The 23,310-nt window shown below is 50.6% G+C and overlaps 1 pseudogene; it reads right to left on the bottom strand.

Moving 5' to 3' along the window:
• Positions 1-21,687: 21,687 nt before the first annotated feature.
• Positions 21,688-22,507, bottom strand: LOC109945218 (probable galacturonosyltransferase 11; annotated as a pseudogene).
• Positions 22,508-23,310: the final 803 nt, after the last annotated feature.

Here is a 23,310-nt window from a genome sequence, read left to right as displayed (position 1 = left end):
ACGTCACGGGCAGTGAGCCACGTGGCAGCATCGGGTCTCCGCCTGAGCGGGGAGCAGAAGCGTAAACGGCATGGTCCGAACACGTGTCGGCTCGGGACCCCCGCCTGGTTTTGATTAAGGTCCGGGTATTCTTTGTCCCAGAATCCCAGGACCCTGCTGTGAGTGGCCCGGACCCCACACAGAGGGGTCCGGGACCCGTCCTAGGGGTCCGGTTTGTACCTGTGGAGGTCCTGGACCTTGCCCGGAGGTCCGGTCCGTATATGCAGGGTTCCGACACTTTCCCATGGGGGTCCGTACCCACTGTTGATACCTTGGAGGATATTGTCTTCTCTAGCCACGTGGCGGCCCTGGAGCCGTCCACGTGGTGGGGTCGGGTGTTGTTCACCATGCGACTAGAGATAGCCACGCGGGCACCGCGTCTTCATACTGTAGTAAGGGGTACCCCTATTTTAGGGTACCGTCAGTGGCCCCCGGGCCCACCTCAGGGGAGGATATGAGCCTGCAGGTGGGGTCAAAGCTTGATTGGCGATTGGTGCGCCGCTTCCGTGCGCTCGTTGACGTAACCACTGCCAGTCCGCCTTCGGTCACGCCAACTGCCACGTTTGTCCTCTGCGGCGGCCCCGAGGAGGCGCAGTACTGGCGCGGGCGGTGGTTCGCTCTTCGCGTGGCGGTTCGCCTTCTCCGCACCCGGAGACCCACACACCAGCTGTATGACTTGTGGGCCCGGGCCCCCGTGTCAGAGGCTGGGGCCGTTGTTTTCGGCGGAGATGAAGAGGCGCACTACCGCGGGCGGCGATTCACCTATGGCGGTTCGCCTTCTTCGCACTCGGAGACTCGCACGCCAGCTGTATGACTTGTGGGCTCGGGCCCCCTATGTCATAGGTTGGGTTGCTTTGGTGCGCGTCGGGCGAGATTTTCTATGGCGTATCGGGGCGCGAGCGGGAGAGTCTTCCTTGAAAAGGAATTCACCCCGCGTGCAGCAGTTACACTTTCGCATTCTCTCCAACTGCTGCGCCCTTTCGCCTTTGAGCTCTCCGCGCCCCTTTGCATTCGTGCTCCTCTGCCTTCCGCCGCCGTAGTCGCCATGGCCTCGCTAGTTCATCCCGAGCGTTTCCAGTCCAAGGGGTCGCTCAACTTGGTGCGCAACCTGCTCGGATGGAGCGTGCTGGCGTTCGCTGGAAAGATCCGCGTCGGCGCCTCTCCCCTCGACGATCTCGCCGCCGGGGAGTTCGTGCTCTTCGTCTCCTACCTCTCCTGTGGGTTGACGCTGCTGATCTCGCCCTTCTTCCTATTGCTGCTGGAGGAGCTCAGCCTCCAACTTTAGCACCTCACGCCCCACTCCATCCTCCAGGCGGCCATCTTCGCCCACTTGTGGGAGATGTTCGTGGGGGTGGTGCTTCTTCCGCCAGCGCACGGACGAAGGGATGTTGCCCAGCGACCTTCCGGAGATGGAAAGCGAGTTGAGCTGCGGCTCCATCTTTCGCGTGAACTTCACCAGCACCTCGCGGTACGCCTCCATGAACTGGTCCAGCTCCGGCTCCGTCTCAGCGGCCAGGCCGCCTAGCGCCGTGCGCTGCCGTGCCTCCATCTCTTTGGCTTTAATGGCCTCGACGTCGCTTCCAACGATGAGGGCTCCTTTGTTTTGACGCACGCACCGAGGAGGCTGCCGCCATGTTTAGGGTGAGCGGCAGGTCTCCTTCGTTTTGATGCACACACCAAGGAGGCCACCACCGTGTTCAGGGTGAGCGGCAGGTCTACGCCCGGCGGTTGTGGCAGCAGCTGCGCTACGACGGCGCTGAGGGAGGATACCCACGTGCGGTGGTAGTGATCGCCGACCCGGTTGCCGACACTGAAGACATCGCTTGGGAGGTCGTAGAAGACGCCGCGAAGACGGTCGGCCACGCGCTTCCAGCACAACCCTGCTGATGTCGAGTAGCTCATACCTGTAGAAATGAGGCTAGGGCTCTGCTTGAAGGCAGATGTAATAACTTCTGTTTTTGTAAGATACTTTTGGGAACTATCAATTAAACAACTCTTATATGTACGGTATTTGTTCTTGCTGTGTGTGGCGTTGCCAACTCCTCTCCTGGTACTTGGCCCCCTGGGATGTAGGCTCAACGTGTCGAGGCTGGATACCAGCATACCTAAGAAAAGAGTTGGTGACCCAGCCCCAAGGAGGTAGCCTCGACTGGGACCTGGACCTGTACACAGCTTCGGCTATGGAGCGTTAGTAGCACACCCATAGGATCCATCATTTGGTATCAGCCATCCTTTGATTCACGCAACAAGACCTGCAGGATTTAGTCCGGGAAGCCAAGCCATGTGTCCGGACCCCCTGAATCACAACTCTAGATACTAGGACACTCATCGCAGAGTGGTGGAGCGTGCATGCTTAGGGTACAGAACCAGGCTAAGCGGTTACATGGCTCCGGACCACCCCAGGAGACGTGCGTCCATTCACCAGAACCGGACCCCAGGTTCCTGGACCCACAGGGCTATAGTTCCAAATACTAGGATATCTGTCGCAGAGTGGTGGAGCATGCATGCTTAGGGTACGGAACCAAGCTAAGCGGCTACACAGCTCCGGACCACCCCAGGGAACGAGTACCCATTCTCTAGAACTGGCCCCCAGGCTGCCGGACCCCCCTGCTTTCGTAGAGGGGTCCTAAACTGCAAGCCTAACTACTCAATTCGGATGTCATCATACCAGCAAGGATGGGAAACCATGTGGGTGTGTTAGATAAAAAATAATATCTGAAATCTATAGCAGAATAAAACCATCACAGGAGCACATCTAAGGGGGTAAATCCTTTCTTTATAACTTGACATGCATGGGTGCAGACCAAAAGGCTGGGCTTATGAGGGCGGACCTCACCGGGCTGGCGTACACGTATGCACAACCTAGTTACAAGAAGAAACCTTAACCCCTCAGACTCGCTCCTGTGGATAGAACTTACGGAGATGCTCTATGTTCCAAGGGTTGGGAAGAGGCCCTCCTTCAGTTGTAGCAAGGCGGACACACCCGGGTCGGCATACTTCCGTCACCTTGAAGGGTCCTTCCCAACTGGGGGAGAGTATGCAGAGCCCTTCTCGGTTTAGTACTCGCCTTAGGACTAGGTCCCCGACCCCGAGCTCCCTACTATGCACGAACCGTTGGTGGTGGCGCCTGAGCGTCTGGTTGTATCGTGCATTTCGGATCACCACTTGCCATCTGCGTTCGTCGATGAAGTCCATGCCCTTACGCCGCAGCTATTCCTACATAGACTCATCAAAAGACCGGGCCCATGGGGAGCCCATAAGGATTTCCAGGGAAAGGCAGGCTTCGGTCCCGAAGACCAGGAAGGACGGATTCCCCCCGGTAGCTCGGCTAGCTGTCGTCACCGGAGTCAGAGTCTCCGGTGAAAACATCCTTCAGGACCCCCTTGGGCGACTGATACCCGAGGTCTCGTTCTCCCGCGGCCACCTCGCCGTCGTCGACCCTTTCCTTGCCAGGCCGGCGACGAGGTGGGGAGCCATCCTTGGACATCTGCTCGCGCCGCTCGCTAACGCGCTTCGTGAGCTCGATGATCTCGCGACACTCTGCGGCGTTGTGGCGACTGTTGGGGTGCACAGGGCATGAGTCGCTGTTACCCCTCTGCGGTCGTGGGTGCTTATTGCGCTCGCTCCGGCCCCTAGTCACAGCTGCGATGACCGGAGCTGCAGACGGTGGCCTCTCGTGGCCACAGTTTTTCTTCTTCTTCTTTTTGCCGTCTTGAGCGACAGCACCCGAGCCACCCGTATGGGTAACCCCGGTCTGTGGTGCCGAGTGCCATGCACGGCCCTCGGTAGCCCTGGCGCACTTGTCGGCCAGAGCAAAGAGCGTGGTGACAGTTTCCACGTCATGCGTGGCCAACTTCTCCAGCATCTTTTCATCACGTACCCCCTGGCGGAAAGTGGTGATGATGGAAGCATCGAAAATACGAGGTATAGTGCCTCGTACCTTGGTGCCCGAAGAGTTTCCCCGGGTTCCTGCCTCACTGCATGGAGGTGAGCCTCCACGCCATGGCGCTGAAAAGCGCTGGCGAAGTTCGCTGTGAACCGCATGCAGAGCTCTTACCAGGAGTAGATCGATCCTGGGGTGAGGTTCACGAGCCAAGTCCGGGTCGGCCCGGACAAGGCAACATGGAAGTATGTTGCCATTACGGTGGTGTCTCCACCTGCTACCGTAATGGCGGTGACGTAAACCTGCAAGAATTGAGACGGATTTAACGTACCGTCGTACTTCTCCGGTAGGTGTGGCCGGAACTTGGATGGCCAAGTCGCCGCGCGGAGATGATCCGCCAGCACGGCGCAGCCCACGCTGGCCAATGGGACACCCGCCTGGATTTGGGCGCCCGTTGGAGTCTACGGTGCAACCGCAGTGAAGTCGTAGTCGAGGTTGCGACCCTCGACGTTCTGTCGGCACTCACGAGCCCTCTCTAGAGAGACGCGGGCATCCTCGCCCGCACGCCTGTGGTTGAGTTCTGCCCGCAGGTCATTAGACCTCTCCAGAGAGACTGGAGCGTCCTCTCCCGCACGCCAGCGGTTGAGCTCCGCCCGCAGGTTCTCAGTCGGTGCAGCCCTCACCGAGGGGGAGCGCACTGACGTTGACGCCTCATGTTGACGCCGGGACGACCGAGGCCTAGGTCTGGCTGAGCCAGAATGCGCCATGCCGAGCAGACGGTCAACATTGTCACGCCACTGCTTCATGGCCCCTGGAGAGGCCGTGGAGCTAGGAGGATGGCGCAACAATTCTCTGGCCATAGACAGCGCCCTAGGCGCAGCCCTAGACGCCCTGGACGTTTGCGCGGGAGTGTGCTGCCGCATAGAGTGCACAGCAGCGGCTGCACCAGGCGTAGGGAGGTTGGTGGCCCACGGTGTGAAAGAGGCAGCCGCCTCTTCCACCATGAAGTCCTCGGGCAAGAAATCATGGTGCTCAACAATGTGAACCATGGTGTCGAGCAGGAAAACAAGCAAAAACCTAAAGCCTAGCCCCCTACCTGGCGCGCCAAATGTCGGAGAGGAAATTCTCCGGCCGGGAGGTGGAATGCACCCGCCCTAAATCCTAAAATGAGGAGGGGCCTAAGCGTTTTGCCTGCTAGATGGATTCGGAAAGAACACAAGAAGACACAAGGGTTTAGAGTGGTTCGGGCCGCCGGAGCGTAATACCCTACTCCACTGTGTGCTGTATTGAGCTTGAGAGCTTGTATGAACTTGTGAGTCTGAGAGTCTAAGTGAGCTTGAGCCTAAGTTGGGTCTGCCTTGTAACGTCGTGTGCCCTCCCTTTTATAGCTCAAGGGGGGCACGTACAAGGATACTGAGCCCCGACATGTGGGCCCAGGGGCAAAATGGAAGGAACTAACTACTGCCTGTAACGCCAGGGTGATCTCCGAGCGCCATAATGTCCGTAGTGCATATAGTATTGATATCCCGTGCTGCTTCCTCGGTAACGCACGAGTGATGATTAGCATAGTGTTTGCCGCAGCACGGGCGTACTGCCTGCCAACGGAATGGACAGGCACGCTGCCTGCAGGATGGCCTGGTCGCCGCCCGTCAGCAGAGTGGACAGGGCTCATTAAATGCTGAGGCGGCACATCGCCTGCCAGTGGAGTGGACATGGCTCATTAAATGCCGAGACGGCACATCACCTGCCAGTGGAATGGACAGGCGACGCGGCTTATCCACAATAAAAGCAGAGGTCGCGCGGCCCAGAGGCCTTACGTCAGGCTCCGCCCGTTGGCTTACGTCACGAGTAGTGGGCCACGTGGCAGCATCGGGTCTCCGCCTGAGTGGGGAGCAGAAGCGTTCACGGCATGGTCCGAACACGTGTCGGCTCGGGACCCCGCCTGGTCTTGATTAAGGTCCGGGTATTCTTTGTCCCAGAATCCCGGGACCCTGCTGTGAGTGGCCCGGACCCCACACAGAGGGGTCCGGGACCCGTCCCAGGGGTCCGGTTTGTACCCGTGGAGGTCCTGGACCTTGCCCGGAGGTCCGGTCCGTATATGCAGGGGTCCGGCACTTTCCCATGGGGGTCCGGACCCACTGTTGATACCTTGGAGGATATTGTCTTCTGTGGCCACGTGGCGGCCCTGAAGCCGTCCACGTGGTGGGGTCGGGTGTTGTTCACCACGCGACTAGAGATAGTCGCGTGGGCATCGCGTCTTCATACTGTAGTAAGGGGTACCCCTGTTTCAGGGTACCGACAGCATCCTATCATCACTAGCCTAAAGCTCAATTCCTTAGTGGTAACAACGACCTATCACCTCTAGCCTCTTGTTAACTTATGGTATGCATTGTTTTTTCTATTTTAGTTGTAGAGATGTTGTTTTCTTCGTGAAGTAAAAATAAGGTATACGTAGAAAGCTTATATATCCTGCCAATCTTAAAAGTAAGACACAAAATTAGACCCGACAAACAAACAACAGTAAGAAACAAAACATATTAGTTTTATTTAGCCTATCTGCGTGTGCCATAGTTGTTTTGCTTTGTATTGTAGATTCAAGCTATTGTGCTTCATACCTACACTAGTAGGGTGCCCGTGCGTTGCAACGGAACCGAATTAAAACACGATAACTTACATGTCTCTGTTGTATGTTATAGATATGTGCCCGTGCGTTGCGACAGAAGTAAAAGATTTGTATGAAACATTAATACGGAACGACAAATATCACTATAATATGCAAAATCCGTGTGGCAAACATTATCAATATCACACTAATCAGCTAATCCTTTTTAGCGATATCGATAAGTCTCTGTTGTATGTTTGCAGGGATGGCATATCAGCACGAATTATCCTCATAACTTAACAGATCAATCACAAAGTTCCTTCGAACAATCTTTGCATCCTACAGACAAAGACATAAGAGAACATAACATATTATCTTGTAAAAAGAGATATCTGTAATATATGTTTTAAACATAGAACGAACGTACTACACTTACCCCAACAAATTTCATTCGTCTGTCATTCCCCCACATGGACATAGCTTGTAGAACGAGGTAGCTGGTATTAAACCTATAATATAATGTTTGGGCAACTATGTTTTATACAATAATTATCATAGGAAAAATTTAAACTGCTGATAAGGTGGTACTTAGAAAATACCCTCTTAAGTCAATTGGAACACCAGTCTGAATGGTATGTTCCCACTTAAAGATATCCTCCGCCCATCCAGAACGTTTCTTGCTGTAAGCAATCTTATATTTCTTTGAGGCCATGATAATCGCTTCCGCAAACCTCTTGTATGGCATGTGTTTACACCAATCTTGAGTCGGTGTAAAGTCGATAAAAGTCACATGCTTTTTAACATGATCTATTACGAAAAGGGCATGACATCCGTTGAATTTCCATGGCATAAGAACCTGCAAAATATCAGTCATTAGGATTGCAAAGAAGTGTCCTTTATAAATACATTCGAAATGAACACATACTTACATATCTACAACCCGTGATATAATAATTCATTGATGGCCAACAATCGAGTGTTTTTGCTAACTCTTCTGCTGTAGGGTCCTGATGGTACTTTGGAAGTTTACCAAAGCCAACCATTCTCTGGACAGTATATATACATGTCCACATGAGGATTAGATGTAGATATACTATATATTAATACATTAATGATTGGAAACAAACTTACCCAGAAACGCATGTCCATATAATGCTTTCTATTATTTATGATTTCTCCTTTCGGCCTACGTGACTCTTTATTGGCAAGCAGCCGAACAGCCATGTCAAAACATCTTAGAATCATATCTTGATTTATCGTTAATATGTTTTGCAGGTCTTTGACAGAGATTTCTATCTTAAAAGGATTGAAACTTCGCACCCATGTCATCCTGTAATGTATCATGACGAAAGTCTATACCAAGAATCTAAGTAGTTGATATACATAAAATAGATAAATAAATGAGCACTTACTCGAGTGTCATATCGTCTTCTATTGCCATGATATAATCACATAAAACATCTATTGAATCGGCTTTGGTCACTGGCATGTCCTTTGTGGAAAGACCAACCATTAAAAAGTCATTGGTGCACCCATCGTTAGAGACTTTTACAGGAGCTCTTTTATCCCAATCATCAACAAACCACTTTTGCAAGTCTGCTTGAGTAATAGGGCCTTCCTCATCTTCATACACTACTTCGCTATCATGAAGCACGTGGAGTAGTTTCCTCTTCTTAGAATCTATTGAATTTTCTAATATCTCAACATCTGATGGGCTTCCAGAGTCAACTTCTTTATCATTTTTGTATAACAGACACCCCCTTCTCTTATTCAGGTCTGAAGATAGTAATATAGCAGCCATTTTTTCCTAAAGTGTGACATGTCATCCTACAAATAAGAAATAATTATTTAGCATTATATATGTAACACTGACTGTAGATGTGTATATATGTCGTAGTAGTAATAATATACCTGGGTAAAACTGTCAGACAGTTCATCACCTGTCCAGTATTCGATATAGTTCAAAAGAAAGAGGCCACATGAAGAGCTACAATATACATTAATAAAAACATAAAGATTAGTATGAATGAAGAAATTGGTAAATAAAATTTTAGGGCGTACCTATCTGTCTGCTTTGCATATCCCATGTCTATTTCTCTGAGCGGCCAAGAAGCAACTTGGAGGTCTGGCCACCTGTGGTCTTTTAACTACTTACGTTGAGATATCATATCAATTTGTCTTTGGAGACCTTTAATCTTTATATATTGTAAAACAAAATTAGAGATTGAGATAAGTTAATAATGAATTCATAATTGTTTAGTTTGTGCATACTCACAGAGTCAGTGAGGTCTTTACGGTCTTGTGAAGTACCAAGTGAATCGAGAACTTGAATCTCCATATTTATTGCATGGATCATGGCAAGATACCAGTGCGTCTCTCGGATGTTTATCGGAATAAACACCTACAAAAACAGTTATAAATACTTGCATAAGAATAAAATACATGTACACACTAACTTTTTGTTTAGATTGTAAACTCATATGTACCATGTCATGGTCTAGGTAAAGTAACACCCTTCGTTCAACGCTACATATTTGTGTCATGTCTTCAATTGGATATAGCTCCTCTGTTTTAATTTCAACATCGCCATCTCGCTTCAAGAAATTAAACTGGAAAGCATTTTATATGTGAACGCGACCTCCAGATCGGCACTTTAGATGCTTTTGAGTTTTTATCAAATTTATATAACAGTCTATAACCTGCAAGTGTGTAAGTTTTGGTAAAAAATACCAGGGTGAGTAAAAAAACCTATACATAACAAGGTCACCAAATTTAAAAACTAAGCATGGATTACCTCGTCACCTATATATGCATTCGGTTGAAATAAACATTCCATCGACTTTCTTTCAACAAAGGCATCATCAATAAGCACGACTTCTACCCTTGGTTCACAAGGGATTTCCTTAATAAAATCGATGAGGGCAAGATCACCCTGTGTGCAAATATAGTCTAGAGCAAACAATCGTGAGATAAAAATAAAATTAGTTATTACAATAAAAAACAAATTGATCCATACAGAACTAAGAAAATTATTAATACCTTTCGGAACTATTGCGGTTGCCGCCGATTTTTTTGGCTTGTTATGACACAAGCCTACGGATAGAGATTCTATTCTCGGGACAAAAACCTACATTCATAAAGTAAGATACGCTAGTGTCTATGCTTTGCCATGTTAGTGGAAAAAATAAATGACGATTTAGGATAGTAAGCTAACATGCATAACAAATTGTTAGATGCATAATAAATTAATAAATAAATCACGGAGCCATCTCTGAACTAATAGAGTGGACAAAATAAAAAAAATGACACATGATTGCTTCAATCTTTACGAGAACAAACATGTTACTTTCATGTTAGAAAATGAACCAAGACCAAGTTGTTTTTTGTAATAATGTATTAGCTTTTTTTCTTCACTATTCATGGTACTATAGAGTATTAGGAGATACATGGGTGTGATGGGTTCGTCTCCGGTGCAGCAAATGAAATTGTCTATTGGCAGCATTCCAGAAACCTAGCACCGAGCAGGATGGGTGTTGGTGTGGCTGCCACGCTGACACAGAGCACACATGAGAACATGCATAAAAGAACCCAGACACGAGATCGATCTGAAGGTGAGTGAGTGACACAAATTAATACACAGAATGATTTGCTTGGGTACTGTTCTGTAGCATCTTTTTGTTATACAATTTTATGCAACTTGATTCTTTTTTTTGTTCACTCTGCAAACATAGTCGATGAAACTTTATGCTATTCTATATTTGTGTCCTAATGATGTGGTAGTATTGATTCACAGGTGTGCACAGCAAACATGAAGCCGAACCTTCAGAAAATAGTTTTGAACTTCTGATGATGTGAAGTGTACTCATGGTGCCGAACCTTCAGATTATCACCAAGAACATGCAAACATATCAATGCCTCTGTCTATGTCTAGCTATAGTCCATCAACATTGTTAAGTTTTAACACGAACTGCTATTTTAAAATTCAGGCATTCCAACAGTTCACTTGTATCTCCAACTCGCCAGAAAACAATATAGATAAAGATTAATCTAGATGATTCTATATTAAGTGAACATGTAGCTAAACCAGAACATATGCATAAAAGAACTCAGACACGAGATCGATTTGAATGGAGGATAAAAAAGACAGAGAAACAACGTTGGGATGGCAGGTTTCTTACGGCACCTTGTAATATGTCTTTGATGTCACAGGCAACTTCGATGGCAACTTCGATGGTAGCTTCTGCGCGGCCTCGAGTCGTCAGCGGCTCTGCATCACGCGATGGCACCAGCGCTCCTCTCCATCTACGGAGAGCAGAGTGGGAGCGAGCATCTGGTTTTTATCACGGCTCTGCATCACGCGCGGGCACCAGTGCTCCTCTCCAAAGATGGAAGGGCGTCAGGGGCGAGCATCACGGGGCTGTCGCGGGCGAGGACCATGGGGTGGGGCAGCTGCGGGGGCATCCACGCCCTTCCATCTACGGAGAGCAGAGTGGGAGCGAGGATGGTGGGGGTTGGCGCGGGGGCATCCTGGAATGGCGCCGTTTCCATCCACGGATAGCGAGCGCGGGGCGAGGATCGTGGGGTGAGGGCGGCTGCGGGGGCATCCGCGCCCTTCCATCGACTCGTGGCAGAGTGGGAGCGAGGTTGGCCGGGGCTGTCGCGGAATGGCGCCCTTTCCATCGACCCGTCATCTGCAGCTTGCGTCATCGGCTCTGCATCACGCGCGAGCACCAGCGCTCCTCTCCATCACGTGCGGGCGTCAGCGGCGAGCATCACGGGGCTGTCGCGGGCGAGGACCATGGGGTGGGGGCGGCTGCGGGGGCATCCACGCCCTTCCATCTACGGAGAGCAGAGTGGGAGCGAGGATGGCGGGGGTTGGCGCGGGGGCATCCTGGAATGGCGCCCTTTCCATCCACGGATAGCGAGCGCGGGGCGAGGATCGTGGGGTGAGGGCGGCTGCGGGGGCATCCGCGCCCTTCCATCGACGGGTCGCAGAGTGGGAGCGAGGTTGGCCGGGGCTGTCGCGGAATGGCGCCCTTTCCATCGACGGATAGCGAGGATGGCTGCGCAGACTGTTGGTAACTCAGTATCCGAGTTTCTGTCGGGCTTCAGCGATGGGAAGACAGACTCGGCAGCGAGAGTTTCCCTCGCTAATTAACCCATGGAAATTAACCTCACTGGGTGATTTCCACGTCAGTTCGTTTCCCTGTGTGAAAATACCTCTCTTAGAGAATTTCCTATGGTCATTTGGGAGGCTGACACGTTGTTCGTGGAAAAAGAAACAAATAAACGCAGATGCTCATTCATGCTGCTGCTGCTGCCTCAGCGTGACGATGCTGCTCCTACACACACTACCGGAATCCAAGGCTTTGCCGAGTGTTGCAATCTTTGCCGAGTGCTTTTTGTCGGGCACTCGGCAAAGAAGGCTTTGCCGAGTGCCGCACTCGGTAAAGCTAGACTCTCGGCAAAGAGGCTCTTTACCGAGTGCTGGACACTCGGCACAGGACGACACTCGGCAAAGACTAGTTTGCCGAGTGTCAAACACTCGGCAAAGGGGGCTCTCGGCAAAGGGCCGTCAACGGCCGTCCTAAAGTTGACGGCCGTCAGTCTTTGCCGAGAGCCAGCGGCTGGCACTCGACAAAGAGGATTCTTTGCCGAGTGCCACGCAGCTGGCACTCGGCAAAGGAAGCTTTGCCGAGTATCTTATCCAGACACTCGGCAAAGTATATTTTTATTTTTTTGATTTTGTCTCCCAAACTTTTTGTGGTATGTTCCTACACTATGTAGACCTACATGTATCATTTGTGGACAATTATAACATAGTTTTCAATCATTAGTAGATTTAGTTTGTTTTTTTGAAATTCTTCGGAAAATTCAAATTTGAACTGCAGGTCACTCGAAACTTGGAAAACCGTGCATGAAAAAATGATATTCATGTTACTTAGCATAAGTTACGACCGATTTCAGATGCGTACCGGAAACTTCGAGCAACATGCTCACTAAACATGGCCGTGAACTTGGCATCCACGTGTTTAAAAATTGTATAAAACACAAACAAAGTCAGAAAATCATGAAACTTGTCCCCGTGTCATGATATCATATGTATAGGCTGTGATAAAAATTTTAGAGTATTTGAAGAACGTTGTGAGACACTATGTGTAGAAACCTAAGAGGACTACACATAAAATCATAGAGTTTCAATGTGGATCTCTTAGGTTTCTACACATAGGTCTCACAACTTTCTCCAAACATTCTAAAATTTTTATCACAGCCTATACATATGATATCATGACACGGGGACAAGTTTCATGATTTTCTGACTTTGTTTGTGTTTTATACAATTTTTAAACACGTGGATGCCAAGTTCACGACCATGTTTAGTGAGCATGTTGCTCGAAGTTTCCGGTACGCATCTGAAATCGGTCGTAACTTATGCTAAGTAACATGAATATCATTTTTTCATGCACGGTTTTCCAAGTTTCGAGTGACCTGCAGTTCAAATTTGAATTTTCCGAAGAATTTCAAAAAAACAAACTAAATCTACTAATGATTGAAAACTATGTTATAATTGTCCACAAATGATACATGTAGGTCTACATAGTGTAGGAACATACCACAAAAAGTTTGGGAGACAAAATCAAAAAAATAAAAATATACTTTGCCGAGTGTCTGGATAAGACACTCGGCAAAGCTTCCTTTGCCGAGTGCCAGCTGCGTGGCACTCGGCAAAGAATAGGGAAAGAGTCTTTGCCGAGTGTCACCAACGGGACACTCGGCAAAGAATGCTTTGCCGAGTGCCAGCGATCTGGCACTCGGCAAAGCTTATTTTAAAATTAAAAAAAACTTTGCCGAGTGCCAGATCACGGGCACTCGGCAAAGCGCCCTATTACAACGGCCGAATGCTTCTTCTTCCTCACTCTCTCTCTCACTCACTCACTCAAACGCCGTCGCCGCCGCGCCCTCACCGTCGCCGCGCCATCGCCGTCGCCGCCGTGCCGTACCTCGTGCCCGCGCCGCGCCGCCGCCGTGCCCCATCGCCCGCGCCGCCGCCGCCGCGCGCGCCCGTGCGCCATCGCCGCCGCGCGCTCCCGCGCCGCCGCGCGCGTCCCCGCGCCGCCGTGCGCGCTCCCGCGCCGCCGCGCGCCCGTGCCCGCGCCGCCTCCGCGCGCCCTCGCCCGCGCGCGCTCCCGTGCCGCCGCCGCGCGCCCGCGCTCGCCCTCGCGCTCGCCGAAGCCGCGTCCGCCGTGCCGTTGCCCGCGCTCGCCGTGCCGTGCCCCTCGTCGTGTCGCGCCCTCGCGTCGTCGTGCCCCTCGCCTAACCCCTCGCCCTTGCCCGTGCCCCCGCCACGGCCCCGCCCACCGCCCCCGCCCGTGCCCCCGCCGCACTCCTCGTTCGTCGTGACCCCGCCGTGCCCTCGCCCGCCAGGCGCCTCGCCCGCGACCCGACGCCTCGCCCGCGACCCGACGCCTCGCCCGCGACCCGTCGTCTCGCCCGCGCCCCGTCGCCTCGCCCGTGCCGAAACCTCTAAGGTGATTACTTGATTTATGTTATACGTGTATGATTTATATGAAATGATTAGTTTTAATATTAAGTTAGTTATATACGTGCATGATTAGGTTAATATGTAGTATTGTGGATTGCCGGCCATCGTGCCGTTGAATTATGCGTGGATGTCAGCCATCGTGCTGATAGTTTTATTTGCAGGATTTTGAAACCTCCCCGTGCAGGGGAGGTGCTGCCGAAATTTTCTGTTGCTAGGCTTCTGTTAGAGGATGGAGGACCGTGAGTGGATGAACACGGGCCGTAGAGGAAGGAACGATGTCACCACTGAATGGATTAGAAAGACCGATGATTTCGTGGAACGGGCATATGGCGAAGCTGCTAAAGGGGCGAAGCTAGTCCCATGCCCGTGCGGCAAATGTGACAATCGGAAAAGAAAACCAAAGAAGGTCATGGTAGAACATATTTGGAAGAATGGATTTACGCCGGGCTATACTCGGTGGATATTTCATGGTGAAGCGCATCGTACGAGAGAGGAGGTGTTGAGACAACGTGTCGAGGATTATGACGCGGATGCGGGGGTAGCAGATATGTTGAACGACTATCAGGAGGCACAATACACGGGAGGATGTATGGATGACGAGCCAGAGCCTACTGCAAAGGCGTTCTACGACATGTTCGACGCGCACAGAAACCCCTTCACGGCCAGACAAAGGTTTCTCAACTGGATGCCATTGGGCGTGTAATGGCATTCAAGTCGCAGTACAGCATGAGTAGAGACGCATTCGATGGCTTGTTGACGGTTATTGGGAGTCTGCTTCCGGATGATCACGTTATGCCAAAGAGCATGTACGAGGCACAAAAACTACTTCGTGCACTCAAGATGACGTATGAGCAGATTCATGCTTGTCCGAAGGGCTGCGTGCTATTTAGGAAAGAATACGCAGAGGCAAAGTACTGTCCCAAGTGTAATTCGTCTAGGTTTATGGAGGTAGACTCTAGTGATGGACAGAAGAGGCAGCTCGACATCCCCTTGACAATCCTACGACACCTTCCGTTCATACCGAGGATCCAACGTCTTTACATGACAGAGGAATCCGCGAAACAGATGACATGGCACAAAAATGGAAAACGATACAATCCTGACAAGATGGTGCACGCATCAGATGGTGAAGCATGGAAACACTTTGATGACATTCACCGTGAGAAAGCCGAAGAGGCTCGTAATGTACGTGTTGCGTTGGCCACAGATGGGTTCAATCCCTATGGAATGAGCGCTGCCCCGTACACATGTTGGCCCGTGTTTGTTATCCCAATCAATCTCCCCCCTGGTGTGTGCTTTCAAAGGCAGAATATATTCGTGTCGTTGATAATTCCAGGACACCCGGGCAACAAAATGGGCGTGTATATGGAGCCTTTGATCGATGAATTGGTACGTGCCTGGGAGGAAGGGGTATGGACGTATGACCGAGCTACGAAGACAAACTTCAGAATGCATGTTTGGTACCAGTACTCCATGCATGACTTACCGGCGTATGGGCTATTCTGTGCCTGGTGTGTTCACGGTAAGTTCCCATGCCCAGTTTGCAAGGAAGCTCTTAGGTTCATTTGGTTGAAAAAGGGTGGCAAATATTCGTCCTTCGATAAACATCGACAATTTCTTCCTGCTGACCATTCATTCCGCCTAGGCATCAAGAACTTTACGAAAGGTGTCGTAGTGACAGACCGCCCACCTGCAATGATGACTGGTGCCGAAATTCGTCAACAAATAGATGGGCTCGTGGCCAATACAGAAGGTGGTTTTGTGGGATATGGTGAGCAGCATATGTGGACACATAAGTCTGGTTTGACTCGGCTCCCCTATTATGACGACCTGCTCCTTCCACACAACATTGACGTGATGCACACTGAAAAAATGTTGCCGAGGCACTATGGGCAACAATTATGGACATTCCTGATAAGTCAAAGGATAATGTGAAGGCAAGAGTGGATCTGGCAGCGTTATGTGATAGACCAAAACTAGAGATGAAGCCGCCAAGTGGCGGAAAGACATGGAGAAGGCCTAAGGCCGATTTCGTCCTAAGCAGGGCCCAGAGGAAGGAAGTACTTCAGTGGATCAAGATGTTGATGTTCCCTGATGGGTATGCAGCTAACCTGAGTAGGGGGGTGAACTTATCTACTATGCGAGTCTTAGGGATGAAGAGTCATGACTTCCACATATGGATTGAACAGATTCTTCCTGCGATGGTTCGAGGCTATGTCCCTGAGCATGTCTGGCTAACGCTTTCAGAGTTGAGCTATTTCTTCCGTCAGCTTTGTGCAAAAGAGTTATCTCGGACCGTGGTTGCAGACTTGGAAAGATTGGCCCCCGTGTTACTGTGTAAGCTTGAGAAGATATTTCCACCCGGCTTCTTCAATCCAATGCAGCATTTGATTCTTCATCTCCCCTATGAGGCACGAATGGGGGGCCCCGTGCAGGGACGTTGGTGCTATCCAATCGAGAGATGTCTAAAGACTATTCGAAAGAAATGTAAAAATAAATGCAAAATCGAGGCTTCCATTGCAGAGGCATACATTCTAGAGGAGGTCTCAAACTTCACAACAACTTATTATGGTGACAAACTGCCGAGCGTGCATAATCCACCCCCTCGTTACAATGATGGCGACAATGAATCGAACCTTAGCATATTTCGAGGCCAACTCGGAAGCGCAAGTGGCTCGACCACGAAGACCCTGACACATGAAGAGTGGCGACATATCATGCTATACGTATTGACCAACCTTGAAGAGGTGACGCCATACATGGAACAATTTCTTCATGAATTCTGGCGTCGATCAAGGGACCCCACTCCACAGGAATATGACGCTCTTCTTAGAAAGGGTGCGAGAAATGGGTTGCCCGATTTCATTTCCTGGTTCAAACGTAAGGTACGTGCTTAGTTTGTAAAAGAGATACGCCTTTGAACTCAATTTAGCGTCTTTTAACTTGCGAATACTTGCAGGGCCAAAGAGATCCGTCTATGAGTGCCGAGTTGAGACAAGTAGCCAACGACTTTGCTTATAGGGTCAAGAAATATTCTGGGTATGACGTCAATGGATACCGTTTTCGCACAACACACTACGACCAAAGTCGGCCCAATCGGAAAACAACGTGTTCTGGAGTCTTTACGCCGGGGCTTGACAATGTCGATTATTTTGGACGAATTGAAGAAATATATGAGCTCAATTTTTATGGTTCCAAACCTCTTACTCCAGTGATATTCAAATGTCATTGGTTTGACCCTCAAGTGACGAGACGGACACATTCTAATCTTGGGATAGTCGAAATTCGACAAGATTCCACCTTAGCAGGAGACAATGTCTATATCGTGGCCCAACAGGCCACACAAGTGTATTATCTCCCATATGCGTGTCAAACGAAAGAACATCTTAAGGGTTGGGATGTTGTGTATAAGGTATCGCCGCATGGGAGGTTACCTGTTCCTAACGATGAAGATTACAACTTAGACCCGGACACATATGATGGAGAGTTCTTCCAAGAAGATGGGCTAGAAGGGCGATTTGAGATAGACTTAACAGAAGCTATCGGAATGGACGTAGATATTGAAATGGTTGTTGATGAGGAGGATGATGAGGTGCAAAATGATAATGACTTAGTAATCCTTGAAGGCAATGATGAGGTTGCGTCTTCCGATGGTGTTGAGATTGAAATGCTTGATAGTGATGATGAGAGTTTTGATCCGGCTAACCCCGACACATATGAAGATTATTTTTAATCGATGTAATGCTATATGACTTTTTATTTCGCACCTGTTTTTAAATACATCTTTTTATATGTGCTTATTTGTTTACTCTTAATTGCAGGTTGTTGGACAAATATGGTGGGCGGTTTCCTGAGGAGGAGGAGGGGGAGGAGGAGTAGGACGGCGGACGATGGAGAGCAGGCAGCGCAGCAGCACGAGGCAGAGCAGGCAGCGCAGCAGCAGGCGGCGCCTCAGGACGACGACGACCAGCAGCAGGACGCCTCAGGTTCAGGCGGCTCTAGTTCGAGGAGCATCTACCTGCGAGGCCCCGCGAGTCTCCCGCCGCGTCCCATACTTTGGGACAGACGGCCGTTGATTCGGCCGGAAGGGGAGAGGTATGTAACTTTATGTTCTTCATTCTTGTTCATATTATGTGTTCAAAATCATAATATAAACTAATACTTTTTATTTATCACTTGGACAGGTCTTGGACGGTTTTGGATTATGCTGGGGGTCATCGTCGCCCCCCCCAACAACATCCTCGGCCTGCTGTGCAGGGAACACTTCCCTGGACTTGTGGAGTACGCCGGAGTGACGGGCCCAGCCTTCACCTTCGACCACTACGCCGTCGCCCCCGATGCAGTAGACCGGGACGGCAGGGAATTCAATAACAAGGCGGAGCGGGTGAAGCAAGAGCTGTGGGTAAGTCTTAGTATAATATAAAATATGTCGCATTCGTTGCAAATTCTTGAAATAATGTATGGATACATCGTTTTTGTATGCAGGATTTCTTCAGATGCGATGCTGGATACGAGGCTAGGGCGGATGTGGTGGCCACCACGTGCTGTAAGAAGCTCGTCGTGGACATGCACTATGAGGCCCGCATCCAGGCCATCATCACCTACCACGGCTCCGTCCTTGGGGAGAAGGTGACCAAACCTCAAGCCCGAACCATGTCGTTGACCAGGGAGCAGTACCTGCAGGTAAAGTCATGCATGTTTGGTACCAGTACTCCATGCATGAATTTTATTTTATCTTCTGATATGCACTTTATGTGTTTACTTTGCAGGTGATTCCACATTGGTGCGCCGCACATCCTCTCTGCTGGGAGCAGATGGTGGATAGGTGGTGTTCGGCTGAGTGGGACGAGGCGCACACAGCTAGCCGGGAACGGCGTTTGCAGATGCAAGGCCCCTCACACCACCAAGGCAGCCGGAGCCTGGGCCAATATGCCGAAGCATGGGTACGCCACCTTTTTTATTTAGATATATAGCACTAAGTTAGATATTATTTCTAACTATCTCGTTGGTTTTCGTTGCAGTCGGCGTCACATGGTGGCAGGCCTTGTTCCACCTTCTCGGCCTATGCTATGGCCCATAAGGGTAAGGCGACGTCCGACGTCACCTACAACCCGGATGACGGGCCCGAGGCCTACACCAACCCCGCCGTCTACAGCCGCCTCCATGACTACACCGCCATGGCGCAGGAGGTCCATGGCCCAGACTATGATCCGAGCACCGAGCCTATCGACCCCGATGTGCTCATGAGGGTCGGAGGAGGCAAGAGACATGGGCGGTACTGGATTGCCGACGGGGCAATCGACTCGTCCTCCACTCCCACTCTGTCTCAGGTGAGAGCAAGGAGCACGGGCTCGAGCCCAGCCATTCGACCTCGGCACGACAGCTCACATCATCGCATACAGCAACTCGAGGTTAGTACTTCTATAACTCGTCCTTCCTTTAGTTATATATCTAGTCTTTGAGTTACTATAACGTTGGCTTGTAATATTACAGACCCAACTAGAAGAGATGGAGGCGAGGATAATGGCGGAGCGGGCGGCGGCTGATCAGAGGATGGCGAAGATGTTCCAGTACATGCAGAGCCTTGGCGCCGCACAGGGCATCGCTCCGCCACCTCCATTGTTCCCCCCAGTTGACCCTACTCTCTTCCACACTCCTGTGAGTATCAAAATTGCAGTTAGATGTTTGTAATGCATCTGGTATAGCACATGCTATCTCTTCTCTGTGCAGGGCCAATCTGGGGCGGCATCCAACAACCCTCCAGAAGGGTTCAGCCCAACGCAACCCCGGCCAAACCGCCCACCTCCATGAGTCATTGTTTTAGACTTCAGAACTTATGTATAATACTTATGTTTCTGTTTGATACTTATGTGAGAGCTTGCGACGTTTGAGACTTATGTTTGTGATGGATATTTATGTTTGTGGTCACGGTTTTATGTTTGTGTTGGCTATTTATGTCTGTGATGATATCTGTGATGTATATATGTGATATATATGTGATATCTTCTGTTTGTGTGGATGGAAAACAAAAAACAAATAAAAAAGGTACATACTGGTCACTTTGCCGAGTGTAACACTCGGCAAAGAGGCTCTTTGCCGAGTGTCTGGGTCATAACACTCGGCAAAGAGCACAGACCTGGGCACCGGCTTAGGTTCTTTGCCGAGTGTTATGTCGCTGGCACTCGGCAAAGAGGTCGTCTTTGCCGAGTGCCAATTGGGACACTCGGCAAAGAGCCTGACATGGGGACCCTCCCTGGCGGGCTCTTTGCCGAGTGTCCCAAATGGCACTCGGCAAAGAAGGCGGCTTTGCCGAGTGCTGCCAGGAGGACACTCGGCAAAGATATCTTCGTTGCCGAGTGTCAACGGTGACACTCGGCAAAGCCGCCGTCTCCGTCAACCGGCGCCGTAACGGTCGCTTTTCTTTGCCGAGTGCTCCCTGACACTCGGCAAAGATCTTCGCCGAGTGCCCGAGAAAAAGTACTCGGCAAAGAAGTCTTTGCCGATGCACTGTTTGCCGAGCCTTCTTTGCCGAGTGTTACACTCGGCAAAGCCTTTGTCGAGTGTTTTTAGGGCTTCGCCGAGTGCTTCCGGCACTCGGCGAAGCTATTGATTCCGGTAGTGACAACAAGAGAACCGGATGAACAAAGGAACGTGTGATGTTGTTGCTGGTTGCTGCTATGCGGGCCTCTAGCACGCGACATGACAGGGACGACCACACGGGGAAGGCTATCCGATGTCCGTAGGTCGGGCGTTTTTACCCAGGTAATTTGGACTTACGGTTGTGTTGTATTCCCCTGATGTGCGCTCCCAAACGAATCAAAGAAATAACCCGTGTAAATTTCTCACGTGAATTGCTGCCGCGGGAAAATGCCAGGGATCCCGGCGGGAAAGTTAGCTGCCAAACTGGCCCTCAAGGTTAGCTTTCCCCTTCTGCGCCATGCTAGCGTTGGAAGCTCTAAGGATTAGTACCTTGAGTTTTGCTCGTTTTGCTGATGAAACTGCCCCGACTCCCGAACCTTTTCTTGTTATGATTCAGTACGGGTGCACGAGGGGAGTCTTTGGCGCGCCGTTTTTCTTTGTGAACGGTTTCCTCGAGCCTGGGGGCGGATCGCCCATCGACTACAGCACGTGGATTGGCATCCTGGACCCCCTTGTTTCCCAGAACAGTGAACGGGTCGAGATTTTTTACTTCGATGTAAGTGATTGAAGTGGCCTTGCTACGGAGGATACGGCCGTACAAATTTTTCGCTAGTGCCGACGGCGGACAAGCAAACAACTATTATGCAATTGCAAACTGTGTGTAAGCTCTGCAGTGGTAAATAGCATCCCACTTTGCTCGTTGGACTGTTAAGCTAGCAGTTGTGTGCTAGCTACAGCTAGTATATCGGGTAAGTATGTGAAGAAACTCTTGCATTGGAGCCTGCGATATGTTAAACTTCTCATGATCCTATATTCGCATTCGCTCTTCTCCATGCTTTTTCTTAACTATTAGCACTCCTCTGCCTTGTCATTTCGTTGACTAACGATACTATGTTTATTGGCCTGTCGTGTCTCAGTGTACACGTATGGTGCCTGTGCTTTGCAACGGTATACAAGAACATACAGAGATTTGCAGATTTTCTATTGCAACATACACTCTCTAACATACGGATGTGAGATATTCACATACCACTCCCATATATACTTGTAACGGCGAATAGCCAGCTTCAGCCACGGTTTCATGTTTCCATTATATAGCACAACAGCAGCACTCTCAATCAAACGATCATCTATGTCTACATCATACCCAAGACACGCCATCTGCGGTCTAGGGGCTCCATCAGGCCGTAAAATGTCAAAAGGCCTACAGGAAGAATTCCCGTTCTCCAGAGCAATAGATCTGAATTTTGCTCTTGCCAATAATGGTACAACGATGTGGTGTTCGCCTTCCTCTAGGATATCAAGTCAAAAATGTTCATTCCAAAAGCCCATCCACAAGTATGTGGATCAATCTTGGAGCTGATGGTAGGGTGCAAAAAATTTAGATACTTGCTGTATCGATGAAACGACTCCAAACAGGTTTCCACAACTCCAATGACATTGCCATGCAACTCACTGGAGAACAGCTGAGTCAGGTCCTTTTGCACCACAACATCATCATCAAGAAACACCACCTTTCTCCAAGTTGGGAAGTATCTGAGGAATGTAGAAACGTAAATGGTTCAGTAGAGAAACAAACTTTGGATTATGGAATTTTGTTTCTCTTTCAGGATTCTTGGAACCAGCTGAGTAATAGTAACCTTGAGTTTCCGCCTCAGATAGCTGCCGCCTGCCTGACAAGTGGAGATGAAGAAGCATTCAACCACGAGAACTCATCTATGCAGTGGGCACACCTCTGTCAGTTTCACAGTTATACAATACAGAATTGGATGCGGATGTGGATCTGGAGCCGCCTGGTCATGGCTCCTAAGCATCACGTCGAGGCCGGGGAGGACGCCCAGTCATGAGCACCATTTGTGGCTGAGCCTCTGGCGCCCAGGGCATCCGACGACGACATTGTCGAGCCCGACCATCGGTGACGCTGAGGCGGTGACGAGCTCCATGAGCCCAGCGGCCGTGGTGAGGGTGGTAATCTCCCTGTCGCCGGCGGCGATGCAGTGCGAGAGGTCGACGGCCTCCAGCCTTGAGCACACCGCCATGAGCACCTCCAGGCCACGCCAGCCGACGCCGCTAGCCCGCGCGAGGTGCACCTGACGGACGGACAGTGGGTCAGTGGCGGCTCCTCGGGCAACGTGGCAGCGAGGGAGGCATCATCGAGGCCCACGCACACAGAGAGGTCGAGCGATGACAGCATTGGAAGGCGCGCAGCACCTCCTAGCGAAGTACCGCGCGGCGCAGCGGGACGGGACGCAGCTGGCGAGCCGGCATGACTTGTGGTCCCTGTGGGTCAAGGACGGCCGCTAGTGCGTGGGTCAGCAGGTCTAGCGAGAGGGACTCCACGACAGCGCGGAGTCGTGGCTCATCGCGATGAGATCAGCAGCGGGCGGCGGCGTAGGACAAGAGAAGAGTGTGTGGTGGTGGCAGGGGTCAAGGGCGGAGACAGGGTAGCGGTGGCGGTGGGGGCATGGATTCTGCACCGGACTTTGCTGCCGAGCAGAGCAGATCCTCCGACACCTCCCTTTTATGCAGGCATGGCGTTGGGGGAGGGGACGAGCGGTTGTCGCGGCAAGCATCGCGCGAGAGGGGCGGTCGTCAGGGGCTCTC

This window comes from Zea mays, chromosome 3 (genome assembly GCF_902167145.1).
Source record: "Zea mays cultivar B73 chromosome 3, Zm-B73-REFERENCE-NAM-5.0, whole genome shotgun sequence".
NCBI lineage: Eukaryota > Viridiplantae > Streptophyta > Magnoliopsida > Poales > Poaceae > Zea > Zea mays.
The sequence above is the reverse complement of the archived record's forward strand: the minus strand, read 5'-3'. Positions and strand labels throughout refer to the sequence as shown.